This window comes from Epinephelus fuscoguttatus, linkage group LG12 (genome assembly GCF_011397635.1).
Source record: "Epinephelus fuscoguttatus linkage group LG12, E.fuscoguttatus.final_Chr_v1".
Classification (NCBI taxonomy): domain Eukaryota; kingdom Metazoa; phylum Chordata; class Actinopteri; order Perciformes; family Serranidae; genus Epinephelus; species Epinephelus fuscoguttatus.
The window spans coordinates 37,175,336-37,189,980 of NC_064763.1; positions in this window are offsets into that span (position 1 = coordinate 37,175,336).

A 14,645-nucleotide genomic window follows, 5' to 3' on the forward strand; every position below is an offset into this window, starting at 1 on the left:
AGTAGGGTATTTACTGACATGTTTTATGTCGTAGAACAAAACCTGAAACCCGCTTAAGCTTTTGTTAACCACAGACCTTATTTGAGGCATTTTACCAAAATCCCATTCAAAAAACGTATTGACTTTTAGACGAGAGAACCGGAAGTGCTAAAAGCGCTAACGGAATTCCGGGTTTACTGGCACACTCCATCCACCTATTTTTATTCGCATTTTCAAAAATTGCGAAAAAAAACTTGGATGGAAACGCCAGAAATTTGAAAAAAAGGCCGAAAATTCGCAAACAAGTTTTTACACTTGGAGGGGATGGATTTGTCATCGTATCGATAAAAGGAAAATGCGACTTTTTGCTATGAAAACAGGTTTTGCGAATAAACAATGACATACCAGATATCACGTCACACTTCTGCTGCATGGTGACAACATGAAAAATGGTGGCGGAGGAATGTGTGAGATATGTGTGGGGAGACGAAGAAACTTAAATTTTTCTTCAATTAAAAGAAGTGAACATTAATGCCATACTAGACGGAAAACAGCAAAGAAACGCGACCATGTATCAAGAGCTACAGAAGCAAATGACGGATAAAGGCTTGACAAACCATGGCAAATACTAAGAAGCAAGTAGAAGAGTTTGAAACAATGCTACATGGCTGAGAGGCGTCGGATGGCTACCAGCGGTGAGGGAGGGAAACAACTTCAGGTATTTTGAGCTAATGGAGGAAATTCTGGGCCAAAGACCTCTGGTTACATCTATCAACTCTTTGATCAATAGCTCAGGTAAGGTAACGATAGTATAACGTTAGAGGACGAAAGGGTGACTGATGTAAGTTAGCGACAAGCATGCTAGTAGTCTGTGAACGCTGACAAAATGCTAACCAGAGTTCTCCCAAGAGCCAACAGGTTTATCAGGAATCTGTCCATTGTCAGTTGTTGAGTGTCAGTTGAGTGTGTTGTTGTTTACAGTGGGCATAAGACGCTCTCTTATGACGTCATCTCATGGCGCACTCTTCTTCTACGGGGGTGTTTTTATTTTGTTCATTTTTCACGAGAAGCGCCACCTAGTGCTCTTCCTGTTGACTCCCAATAATCGCAAAACAATAACGAATGGAAACGGGCATAAATTCACATTTTCTTTTGCGCATTTTCACAAAATTTGCTCAGAAATGTCGATACATTTGGATGGAAACCCCACCAATGAATGGGAGTCAGATTTTGTGGCTCCACAGAATTCTTGTTTTTGTTTCTTCTGGGTTTTTTTTAACCCAAATGAGCTGTATTTTATCGTCATGTTCTCAGATCTGAAACAGAAAATGGACCCATATTCCCCTTGGTGCTCTGAGTATCATTTATAACATTTTTCCTCATACCTTTTTGATTCACGAAGTAGTTGTTAATGTTTTCTTTTATTTTTGGAATGTCTTAGACCATAGGTATTACATGTATACATTTTGAAATGGCAGAGTTCCCCTTTAATGCTATTTGCCTTTCTGCATCTGCAGTGGTGGTAGTACTTCAGCACTGTACCTAAGCACAATTTAATTTTGAGGTTCTTGTACTTTGCTTGAGTAATTCCATTTTACTCAATATCAGAATTAGCTTTACTGGCCACAGACATACAGCTTAAAACAAGGACAACATAGCTGACAAATAATTATTAGCCTATGCACACACATATAGTTTCTATAATACACTTCTTCTCTAATACATTTCAAAGGCAAATATTACACTTTTTACTCCACTACATGTAATCTATAACTTTTAGTAACTGTAGATTGTATTTACTAATACCAAATATGATCAACAAATAAATGATGATGCGTTATGATTGATTAAGAAGATTATTTTTACTGAACTCCAGGGGGAGTCTGCAATCTATCCAGCAGTACATAAAATGATTAAAATCAGCCCCACCACCTTTACGGCCTGCAACATTAACTTGACAACTTGGTGCATCAGCAATCCAGTGATTAAATATACATTATTTTGCATATTGAATACTTTTACTTTCGGCACTCTGAGAATATTTTGATGGTGTATACTTTTGTATAATAATATTTATTTATACAGCACTTCAAAATAAAGTTAAAAAGTGTTTTATATGGTTAAACCAGGGTTAGAAAATTTCAGGACTGCAATGAGGTAAATAAAATCAGACAGTTAAAATCATACAAAAAAGAAAATGGAATACAATATCCAGCAATAATAAAGGCAAGAACAATTCTGATAATAATAAAGCTGAGATACATTATTGGAAATAAAATGGTGTGCGGGCATTAACAAAATGCTGTGGTATATTTAAAGGTTTTGAGAAGTGATTTAAAAGGTGCCACTGACTGTACAGAGTTCCAAAGCTGCAGGGCCTTGATTGCAAAATTTTTGTAGAATTTCAAATGCATGACTTTTATACATAACAGAGTATTTATACCATGGTATTGTTACACACACATACACACTTGAGGATTTTATAACAAATTTCTCTATGTTGAATGATGGTGTAAAATCGTGAGGAATTTCTAAGGTAGGCCTACCTGATTGGAAAACAACCATAGATGTTGTAGATCTGTCAAAACTTTGCAAAAGCTCAACACCTTCAACAAAATGGATGCATAGCAGCCTTTACTGCCTAGTGTTGACATTACCTTAGAATAGAAAAATTAATAATACGTCTACTTTAAGTAGTCTTTAAAAACAGCCAAACCTGAGCAAGAGTTTTCATGTCAAAAATTCTCTCCATTTATGTATCACCCCACTTCCGGTCCACAGCATGTCGCTCTCGTTGAATGTGTCCAGCTTGACGCAGCAGCAGAGCGACGCCCAAACACAAATAGCAACCGGAGAGCGATGACGCTATCTCAGTGATTGGTCCTGAGCGCTGCTTCCTTTGCGGTTTCATTGGCTCGCCGTTTAACAGAAGAAGTTGCCAACATAGAGCAGAGAGAATACATCATCACTCCCTGAAAGCATGTTGTGAATTTTATGGTGTGGCAATGATGTCAGCGTTTTACATGGAGCCTTCATGAGGTAAACAAAGCAGGGGACAACAACAAGTCCCTTTATCTGATAAATTTGAGTCCATAGGGGGCTTTTATGTATGCATGTAAGTTATTTAATCATAACTCAGAGTAGCTAATCATTTCTTGTATTATATTTTTGATGTGTATGATAAATAAGCAAAATTATCATAATCATTGTCATCACTAATCCCACATAGATAGCCCGTAGTCCTAAAGACTTGTGCTATTAATTCATTAAAAATAAAAAACATCAAGTAAAATCAATGGAGATCATGATTAAAAATAGGTAAAGAAGGCCAAACTCAAGAATGAGCCTGTAGCACATGCTGTCTGTGTATCTAAAGCCTGGTACAATTTCCTTTGTGCCATAGATGTCCACTGTTGTCCAAAAACTAATCAAAACACATCCTGTCACACTGGAAAACATGTGTCTCGCGTCCTGTTACCACATACATGGGCATTGTATTCATGCCGATTATCCTGCTGCCTTTAAATAACTATAGCACCAAATGTGTATTAATCCCCTGCTACAAATAGTCCCTCAACTACACTATTAGGTCCTGTTTGTGAAACATTTCCTAAAAAGTACAATGCCCAGCCTGTTAAGTAAATTATTTGGTCTTTTTCAATGACATTGTATAATTTTGAATCATTTAGGAACCAGTAGGCTGAGAGCAACCAACAGCATAGTGAAGTCATAAAGTATAATTGAGAAAGTATAAGAGACTAATGCACTGTTGCTTTTGGTCTTTTATTTTTTCCAGTGTAAGAAATGAGTTCAAGCCTCAGACTGTGATGTAGTGACAGCCCTTTTCCTCTGTTCTTAAATCAAACTCCTGTGGGGTTAAAAAAAAAAGTACTGGCACAATAATTTCCTGTTGTCTCGACTTCATAATGCAAAGAGGATGTGCATGTCTGAGGCTGCAGGGTATATCACAGGTACAGCATGTTCTGTAAAGAAAATGGCACGTTCCTTACCTCAGCAAGCTGTGGTCTAAATTTGCCCACACACTGCCTCAACACGTTTCCATATCTGTACTTTCAACTGGGAATGATTCTCAAGTGAGTATTTCACGCTGAATGTTACTGCAGGATAGCACCAGGCCAATTAATATTTATGATTACTAATAACTATGCTCGTAACCCACAAAATCACAAGACACAGACACAAATCTGCAATGTGATCCAACTCTACAGACTGTGTTGCTGACGCATCAGTGATGTACATGGGACTGACACCAGGGACTAGGCTTGCCAAATACAGATGATATGTGGTATGCTACACTTTTAAAGGAATACCTCAACATTTTAGGAAATATACTCATTTGTTTTCTTGCTGCGGGTTAGATGAAGATGTCAATACCATTCTCACATAAATAGTAAGTAGATGGAGCCAGCAGCTGCTTAGCTCAGCACAAAGACAAGACACACTTTGGTATTTGTACTGATAAACAAATGAGATATAACATGTTAAGTAGTGTGCAGGTAGGCGGATTTTGTGACTTTTAGAGAGCCAGCCTAAATGCAGTCTCCCGTCTTTACTCTTAGCTAACCGGCTTCATATTTAACACACGGATATAAGTGCAATATTAATCTTCTCATCCCACTCGTAATGTAAGAAATGATTAAGTCAGTGGTTCCCAACTGGTGGGTCGCAGTCCAAAAGTGGGTCATGGGCCCATTCTGAATGGACCACAAGTGACTCACAAACATGTCGAGTTTGTAAAAAAAAAGATTAACATAAAAAAATAAAAAACTTTATTTTTAAGTACAGTCTAGCAAAGAGCTTTTAGTTTGAATTTTCTGCTGTGGTGTGTGACTAACCGACAGCTACCTCTCAGAGACGGCAAACTAGCTCAACAACATAGCCAAACGCAAGTATGTCACTGGATGTATTGAACTGTGGGACCGCAAACTAATGACTATAGAGAAATCTTGACCCCGTGGCTGGACCGGTTGGAAACTACTGGACTAAGTGTTGTCCTCATAGACACTTAGTATAAAGGAAATGGACGTAGCCTCCGGGTCTGAAACGTAAAGCTAAAGTAGAAGTGCCTTATACTTGCATTCTTTCTAATGGCCAGCAGGGGGCGACTCCACCGGTTGCAAATCAAGTTAGATTGTCAAGAAGTCTTATCAAAAATGACCCTCTTTCTCACTTGATTTATTACTTCAGTAAACATTTTCCTGATCAGTTTATGGTCTCAATCACTAGTTTCAAGTCTTCTTCAGAACAGCATAATGTTTATTTTGTACATTATGATCCCATTTGGAGTCAAATAGATGCCAAAGCAGGTGATGCTTAAGGGTGTGGCTACCTTGTGATTGCCAAGTCCCTACCATGCCAGTGTCCTCTGGTTTTCAGTCAGATCCACACATTGCTCCTCCACAGCTCCGTCCTCTTGTCCTAACCATAGACTGTAGGTCCTAACATGCTCACTTATGGCTCCAAAAAATCAAGATGGCAACGGCCAGCATGGCAAACTCGAGGCTTCAAAACGATCCTGTTCCCAAGTCAAACAAATGAAAGATTATTTAATAGTGTGTTACCCCTTCACTAGATCTGTAGGACTAATGCTCTCTTTAGTAAAATGGCAGCATAACCTGATTCTTTGTGTTTGCAACAGGCCACCATAACTCAGTGGGTGGGACCTGTGCCAGACAGTTGTCAGGGATGCTGTAAGTAGAGGTTGACAGAGGGTCACATTAAAATGAGTAACAATGTGCTGTCAAAGAAAGTAAGAATGCATCAATCTAAGTGTGTGATAAGCTACAATATAATTCCTGGTCCCATGGATGGAGTACAGAAAGGGCCTCCTGGGCAGAGGCCCAAGGACCCAAAGTGTCAGGGTGTCATGGTCTTCACCTGCAAAATGTCACTGAAATGAACACGTACCAACCAGGAAGAGACTCAAAATGACCACAAAGAGACATGAAATGACTACAAAGCAATACGAAACAACTGAAAAAGTCATAACATTACTTTAAAGAGATATAAAATTACCTCAGTAAGACACAAAATTACCTCAAGGAGACCCAAACGACTACAAAAACACGCAAAACAACTACAACGTCTGTGGTGGTTGGGCCCTTTGCATTTCTTTACCCAGGGCCCCATTGTCTCACAATCTGCCCATGCCTGGTCCATTTGGCCTACCAGTCAAATGCAAACCTCCTCCTCTGCCACAAAAAAAAGCCCACATCAAACAAAAGCAGCGATCAAAGACTGAATCTGCTCTTCCTTTCAGTGGTGCTCGCTGAAGCACAGAAACACGTATCATGTTAATTAATAATCATCGTATCTTAAATTAAACCTGTTGGGTCCCTTTGTTAGCACGATGAAACACCAGGCAAGATGAAAGAGGGTGACAAATGGTGGAGCCAATATGCTCAAATTAAACGGGAGGGAAGGTCGCTTTGTTTTAATGTTGCACTGCTGGCACACAACCCCATGATAGGCAGGTTACTTTTCAGGAATATTGATTTCTCGCAGAAACGCGCTGTTATCGTCATTGACAACCATCAAACATCAGCTCAGGAAATACAAATATCTTGAAAACAGTGCAGTTAGTTGAGTTGTAACCACTACTTTCTTGCCAATTACAATCATCATCTTCATACCGTCATTCCTCAGCACCAGAGAGAGGGAAATTATCCCTCTGAAATCAAAATGAATACATCATTCACTTTGTTTCAGCTCTGCAGCCATCACAAAGTCCCACAGGGGATGTGTGTGTCTGTGTGTGTGTGTGTGTGTGTGTGTGTGTGTGTGTGTGTGTGTGTGTTCTGTGTGCTATAATGACGCCTCTCTCAATAAGTTCTTTATTAAAAAGCAGATTAAAATGTGCCAGGCAGAACCAGACGCTGCTCTGTGGTTTTTCTGTTTTCTTGATTGAGCCTCCTCTGCAGCAACAAACCATGTAATCATCCACATTTTCGAGAGCGCTCTCCTCATAATTGAAAATCTCTGTTTGCAGGTTCACAGTGAAAACAGGCAACTGATTTCTGCTCCGCACAGGCTCGAAACAAAGGCATCATCTGCAAGAAAACCGAATCATGATAATCAGTTTCAGACTTGAATTTCACATCATTCTTTTATTTATTTCCAGTCTCTCAATCACATTTGTGTTCATTGTTTTTTAAAAAAAATTGATATCCTTATGCATTTCTAAGCATTATATTTCACAGCTGTCTGACTCCTGTGATAGGCCTCCACTCCATCAGGTTTCGAGTCTCTTAAACAGTGACCCTGTGGCCTATTTTAGATCATGATAAGCGCTCTCTGGATCGTTGTTTTCCACATTAACATTTCATCGATCACTTTGGAAACAAGCTCATCTGGCTGTCTGATTGTTGTGGCCCTGCTTTTCCCTGGCTAGCAGACCGGGCAAGCGTCCAACCTGGCACACCCCAGCAGCTCATGCACCCTGCTCATGTGACTGCCCTGCATTTCATTTGAGGATACTTTTAGATTGTTCTCTATATGATAAAAGTGTATGTGACCCAGTGCAAAGTGGAAACAGTATATTAAGTTGAGAAGTTTTTCTTTTTCTCTGCATTTGATTTCTTCCCCATGTTTATGCCTGTGAAATCCTTTATTTGTGTGTGTGTGTGTGTGTGTGTGTGTGACTGACTCACACTACACAATGAAGTGGCATTTACACCTTAACAAAATGTAAACAAAGCTGAATCACAGGAAAATATATTTATAACAGAGGGATTACACAGTTGGTCAGCTTTCATCATTTAGCTTTGCCCAACCCCATGCATGTCTCCAGTGATGACGGAGTGTCCCGAATGTCTGTCTCTAGATATGCTGGTGGCGACATGTTGACCACTGCTGCATAAAGAGGCAGGAGACAAAGGCAGGCAACACAATACAAGAGCTTAATCCAAAGTCACACAACTCTCAGCAGCCTTGTGGTGGGACGGAGCCATCGTGAGCTCCGACATGCCATTAAACCAGCATACATGATTCTTTTATCATCACCAATCAAATGGCCGCAGTTTACGAGCCGGCCTTTGTCTTTGTTGTTGTGCCCATTTGGTAATGAAAGCTATTCGGGTACCTGCTGCTGCTGCTGCTGCTGTTCAACATCTAAATTTAAATTCTCCATGTGTGCCAAGGAGGTTTGGATAAAAGCCCTTTTAATTCCAGGCGAGCAGATGCAGACCGCATGTTTGATGCTGATGCCAAGTTAACGGGATAAAAATGGCTGGACCCTGTTGTAAACAGCATTATCAGAGATGTGTTTTTGTCCGTGATGTGGCGCAGGGAAACAGATCATGATGTATGAGTTGTTTTGGATGCTACTGTTTGTGATATTGGAGAGCAGAACCAGTTGAAACCCTGGAAAGGGTGAGGCAGAGAGACAGTGTGCGTGGCCCCCAAATAATTGACCGCTGAGTTGTATAACAATGGCGTATCAGGCATACATCACATTACATCAGCGGTGCATTGGGAAGTCATGTGATGATTACCCTCTGAGTGACCTTGAGAAACTCAAAATAAGGAGAGACACACAGAGAGACTGATTGCAACAGACAAATACACAGTTTATTCAGGTGGTAATTTTAGATACATGCCATAAACATAGGATTTGAATATGCACTTATACATTAACTACAAAAAAGATACACTTATCACTTTTAGAAAAGTATGTTGTTGCATTCATGTGACTTACAAAAAATCAATAGAGAAAAAGACTAAAAAACAAAGGTTACGAGACATGAATATATACATAATACAAAATTATAGGGTGCAGAGTGCATGATATGTTCCATAATATAAAATCATATCTTTATCCTTTTCAGTGTCATTGTTATAACCACTTACTTGTCCCATATTATTCCTCCACCTGTCTCATATTATTTGTCATTTGCAGTAAATGATAGTGATGTTTTTACACGTTAGACTAAATATAGAGATACAGATATAAAAAAAACCAAAAAAAATAAGAAGAAAGAAAGAGAGGGAGAAAAAACCTCTACCTCTTTTTCTCCTTCTCCTCCCACCAATTAGCATCCAGTATTGTGTCTCCAGGATACCTGAAACCATGACAACAGCAGGTTACTGTTTCCATCTGATATCTTGAGCTCCATCTGGTGTTGACAATGAGGAAGGTCAGGCTGCTCTTCTGAGGAAAAACTTAGGGAAGTGAGAGAGCGAGACGCCTCTCTTTTTTTTTACCATTGTGTGTGCAGTTAGACTCTGTTACAGTAATAATATACATTGAATGTGTTTGTAAAATGAAAACTCAGCATAAACACTAATAAATGTAACAACTAGGCTTTTTGTTTACCAGTGCTTTTTATTTACTTGAGTATGTTTTGACTGAAAAATCTGTGCGAGTCATCCAAGGGCACGGTCTGAGAGTTAGGGCTCTGAAAGCACAAATTCAGCACTGATGAGGAAAAGGTGACATCTCTCCTGAGCTGAGTACTCCTTCTCAGGCATTAAATAAGCTTTGAATCAGTGCTGCCTGGGCACAAATGTGTTACCTGTCCCTGTCTGCATATTTCAGCCACTTTTGTCTTTTTACTCTGCGTGTGCATGTGGTGATTTCAGCACATCAGAAGCTGTAATAAAAGTTGCCATTTTTGCAAGCAGAGTGCTTCCTACATTTTCTGTGCATCTTCAAAATACTGTCTCACAATGTCTCGTCCTGTGCGGTCTCCTCTTGCTCTGTTTTGTGCATGTCAGTGTCGCCTTGTACCTGTTCTTTCTCCAGAATGATCTGTGCTGTTTGAGAAGAAAATGAAACCACCCCATATCTTTGTGGTGAGTCAGACAAAAACAAACACTTCGTTTTTTCATGATGAAAACAATAATCAAGGTCCTGTTGGAGGTGGACAGCCCAAAGACTTGACTGAAACTTCATTTAAAAAGACAGAAGATTGATAGAAGGCAACAATAAACTGTACTTGTTTATGTGTGTATTAACATTTGATATTACTCTCTGCTTCTGACGCTCAGGGTTGAGTACGACTCCTTTGTTTTTCAGCCTCACTGATACATACTGTACCAATGTATTGCCACAAAAGCCCTGTTGTTGCATCAGTAATGAATAATGATGTGCAGCTCATAGTAATCCACAGTATTTGTATTTGGTTTTGTGCATCGTCTTTACAGTTCCACGTGTTCCTTAACCATAGAGATTGTAAGAAGCTTCCAAAACAGCCATATTGTGGGTCAAACACTCTCATAGGTAATATTACGTCAGATCCCTCTCACACTTCATTTGAAGAATATCAGCTTTTGCCACTACACAGAGGATTTAGAGTCCCACAGACTTGATTGAACAGGTTGAGGAACTGTTTTGTTCCTCAGTCAAATTATTACATCAGAGTATGGCTTCTAAGTAGCCTCAGTTTACCTGGGTAGAACATCAAATGTAGTAGGAATGATTAATGTGTTGCACTGCATCCACTTTTTGTTATGTCTGATGTAATTTGTTGCATTTGTAGTATGTTTTATTTGTTTGGTTAAATGTTGTTTGGTATTTCTGTATTTATGCATATTTGTGAAACAGCTGACATCCTGGGACGTGAGGCAACTTCCATTTTTTTATGATGATAAAGTGAAATTATAAGAGGGAAGAACTCTTTTGCCAGATCAGAATCATTTCTACTTATCAATGATTTGTTTTAAATTATCAGTTCACCCAAATCACATGCAAAGGAATATTACAAAGTGGAACCTTGCCATAGTCACTGCTGAGACCTTTGCCAGAGCGCCAAACAGTGCAATCAAGATGAAGGCCATTTACTGTGTGGTGATCAAACCATTGAAAAATGACATTTGACAATGTTTGAAAACTCTCACTATTACAGTTTTCATGATTTTGACATGTTGTTGTACACTTTACCAAGATAGTTTTGTTGGTTTCTTTTTTAATCTTGGTGTACAAACCATACCAACCAATTTAAGACACTGGCAAAGAGAAAGAAATGTATCATATATCAGCTTCACATCTGGTTGGGTGAATCCACCATCACTCATGTTTCTGTCTGAAAAGAAACCCAACATGTGTATGTGGTTTCTTTGATGACTAGGAGTCTCTCTTTATCTCTTCCTGTGGCCCTGTGTGAGACATACTGTTTTATACTGGAACACTGACATTAAGACGTTCGGCTCTAGATTAAAGATACATGATAACAAGACTGCATACACATTAGTGCCTCTGAGAGACTGCACTTTGGCACAGTGGGGCTTTAAGCAAAATGCTAACGTCAGCATGCAAACATGTTCACAGTAACAATATTAACATGGTGATGTTTATCAGGTATAATGTTTACCATGCTCGCCTCATTAATTCATTACTTAGCATAGCAACATTTGCCAGTTAGCAGAAAAAAGTAGAACAGCTGATGCTAATGGGAATGTCTAAAAACTTGATGATGGTGCCAGAGGGAAAATTAAAGGATGATCAAAGTTCATACAATTCATCCTGCGGGGAACATTAGTGTTTGCAGCAAATTTCACAGCAACCCATCTAATAGCTGTTTAGATATTTCAGTCTGGACCAAAATGGTGGACAGACTGACAGATACCATCTTAATGTTGTGAACATTTTCACTCTCACACCACCTTATGAAACGATTCAGTCTAATGTTGTCCAGCTGCAATGACGGCATCATCATAATCAATTTAAACCTCATCAGCACCCGCTGCCCTTCACAGATACTAAAATTTGACCGAGACACTCCGACGAACTGCAGGCTTGACCGATTGCCCAAACACTCAACCAGTCAGCTGTGTAATTTAATTACCACCATCGCCCATGCAGATGTAACAAGACATTGCAGGTCTAATGAGACAATTAGCCTGTACCATCTTAAAGCCTCGCTCCTCATTAGCACTGATGGCCGTGGTACACGGTGATGGCTCCATCACGGCCCCGCCCTAACACTCAGACTGGAGTCTTCCAGCCGCCGCCAGCAGGTTTCTGTGGAGACTAATGGGTCATTAGAGTAAGACTGATGAGTGAGGTAAAAAGGCCTCGGTGACCTTTCCATCGACGGAACATGAGGGAGAGTAAGGGAGGGGAAACATAACATTAAGACACAACATTCAACCAACACACTTTGTAAATGAAAAAAAAAATTAGACTGAAGCCCGCACCTGCTCAGCTGCAGGGAAGACATAATGAAACAATTCACTGCATCAAAACAGAGCATGCTTTTAGCAAATGAAAACATTCATTTGAAATCCATAAATCATTCTAGATGGCAGAACATCTCTGCACATTTCAATGCAAGGATACACACAAACGAACATGCAACGACAGCTGAGCTTTGTTTCTCATGATAGATCCATGATGTTAACCATTGTGTTTAAATATTAGTTTTCATGCATTTTGCATTCTATATCTTTAATAACGTCCATGTGGCTGACAAATATTTCTGTTTCAGATTTCAAAGTGTCAGTCAGGACCCACAAGACTTAAAGTGAATTTAAAATTACTGCTATATATCGTAAAGATAAATATATATCGTAAGATTATTCTGCAAAATCATTCTACAAGTTTCTACATGGACGGCAACTTTCAGGCTACAAAATATAAGTTACACTTAACTTGAAACACATGTTTGAAGTATCTTACGATTCACTGAATACATGGAGCATGTGTCATTATACACAAAATAAATGATGACTTCCAAAATCATCAACAAGAATATAATTTTACAACCAGATTAATGCAATAAAGAGGGAAGATGTATCATAACACTGTTGTTAAAGCATTCATACATAGTTATAACTTAATTATGATCATATTTTTTCATATTGATATGAGAGGGAGAGATAAAGGAGAACACTATCAGTATATCTCTATCAGTAGAGAAAGCAATCCATCATTTCTATGCCCTTTCTAATAAAAGCACCTGATCTCAGCACTGATACTCTCTTCCTGCCTATTTTGGCTGAATCCAGGCCTTTGTCCAGCCTCTGACAGACAGACAGACACAGGGTTACATTTTTCTCCATGGAGCTGCCATCCAGAGAATCACAAATCAAGCTATTGCTAATTCAAGAAGAGTACGCTTTAGAAATGTTCCATAGTTAATCGAAAGCCTGATTCAGTGAGTTTTCCTAGTCCTCATCAACCTTTCGAATAAAAAGCCTTTCACTACTTCAAAGCTGATAAAATCAAGTTTTCCTCTGGTGAAGAAATCCCATAAATAAACCTGTATCCTCCCCCAAGAGCTGAGATAGCAGCCCATCATGTAAATGTGTTTTGCATTATATAAAGGGCATGCTTTTCATTCCTGGCTCTTGGGGGAGCCAGAAAAAACTAACGCCACAGACAGGCCCTTTTGTCTATGTGTGACCTACATTCTCTCAATAGTGAAACGCTAACAGGGCAGCGGGTCTATTGACAGCTGCAATCTGGACTCGCTTGGGGAGATGGTCAAGAGAATGATTAAACTAGATTAAATAGACAGTTATATTTGCTGGCTTTGAGTGGGATTTCACAGAAGCCCTGCAGTGGGACTAACTAACTCAGTGTGTGTGACTCACAGTATCGAGCTGTGTCATGTGATCTTGGACTTGGTCGATTTCTGCAATGATTTCTGCCAAGTCTGCAGTAACTTTACTAGATGCTGTGCATGCATGCTGTCATGTAATTAACACCAATGATCCCATAAAACAGTATAATGATGCTGTTTACATAATTCTATAAGTTACATTCCTCTGTTTTTCTGCTTTAGGCATTATATTCATTTAAGTGGAAATGCAAACATTACAACAGAACACATTAGGGCTGCAACTGATTACTTTTGATCACTTAGTCTGCAGATCATGAGACTGTTTGTATGGGCTATAAAATGTCAGAAAATTGTGAAAAACATCCTTTACATTCTCATAAAGCCCAAGGTGGAGCCACAAAAATGCCTGTCTGATGATGTTGTCTTTTTATCTTAAACAATTACCATAGTAGTTGCTGAATAATTTATCTGACAATTGATTAATCGACAAACTGTTTCAGCTCTAAAGCATGTGGTTATGTGACCCAGCAACTCAGTTTTAATATCAAAACGTATCACTACACTGGACACAAAGGACACTCTTTTTCATAAGTGAACTTTTTCTATTTTATATAAATAATTTTATTGAAGTTTCAGCCTGTATCACAGGCGCACTGTATGTCATAGAAATTATAAAAACTGGCATGAGCATGCGCCCATCAGGCACATGCCCAGGGACCCTAATGATCAGGCAACGCCTAGCTCAACGCCAAAGTTTAAAATGACTGCTAAAAACATAACATCTTATCTGATTTTTAGTTGTTTAATATCTAATTTGTTTCATGTTTGCAGAAAACCAAAAAGCCTTCAGCACATTTCCTGTAATGGTTTCCGATGATATTTGGTATAATGTCCCACAATATGTAGATCTGCTGAGGCCTGTGGCTTTTGGAGAGAGGTCAGGCTCTAGCCTCTAGTCTTAGCCTCTCCTCCTTGCCAACACTATCAAAATACTTAAGTATAGTTTAACCAACGGCAGAAGCTAGGGGCCCAAAATTTGTCCCAGAATCATCAAAGATGCAAAAATGCACCGTAAGGCATCATAAGATTATGTTATACTCAAATCCACACTGTAGGGACCAGTATCATACAGGGATGTTACTA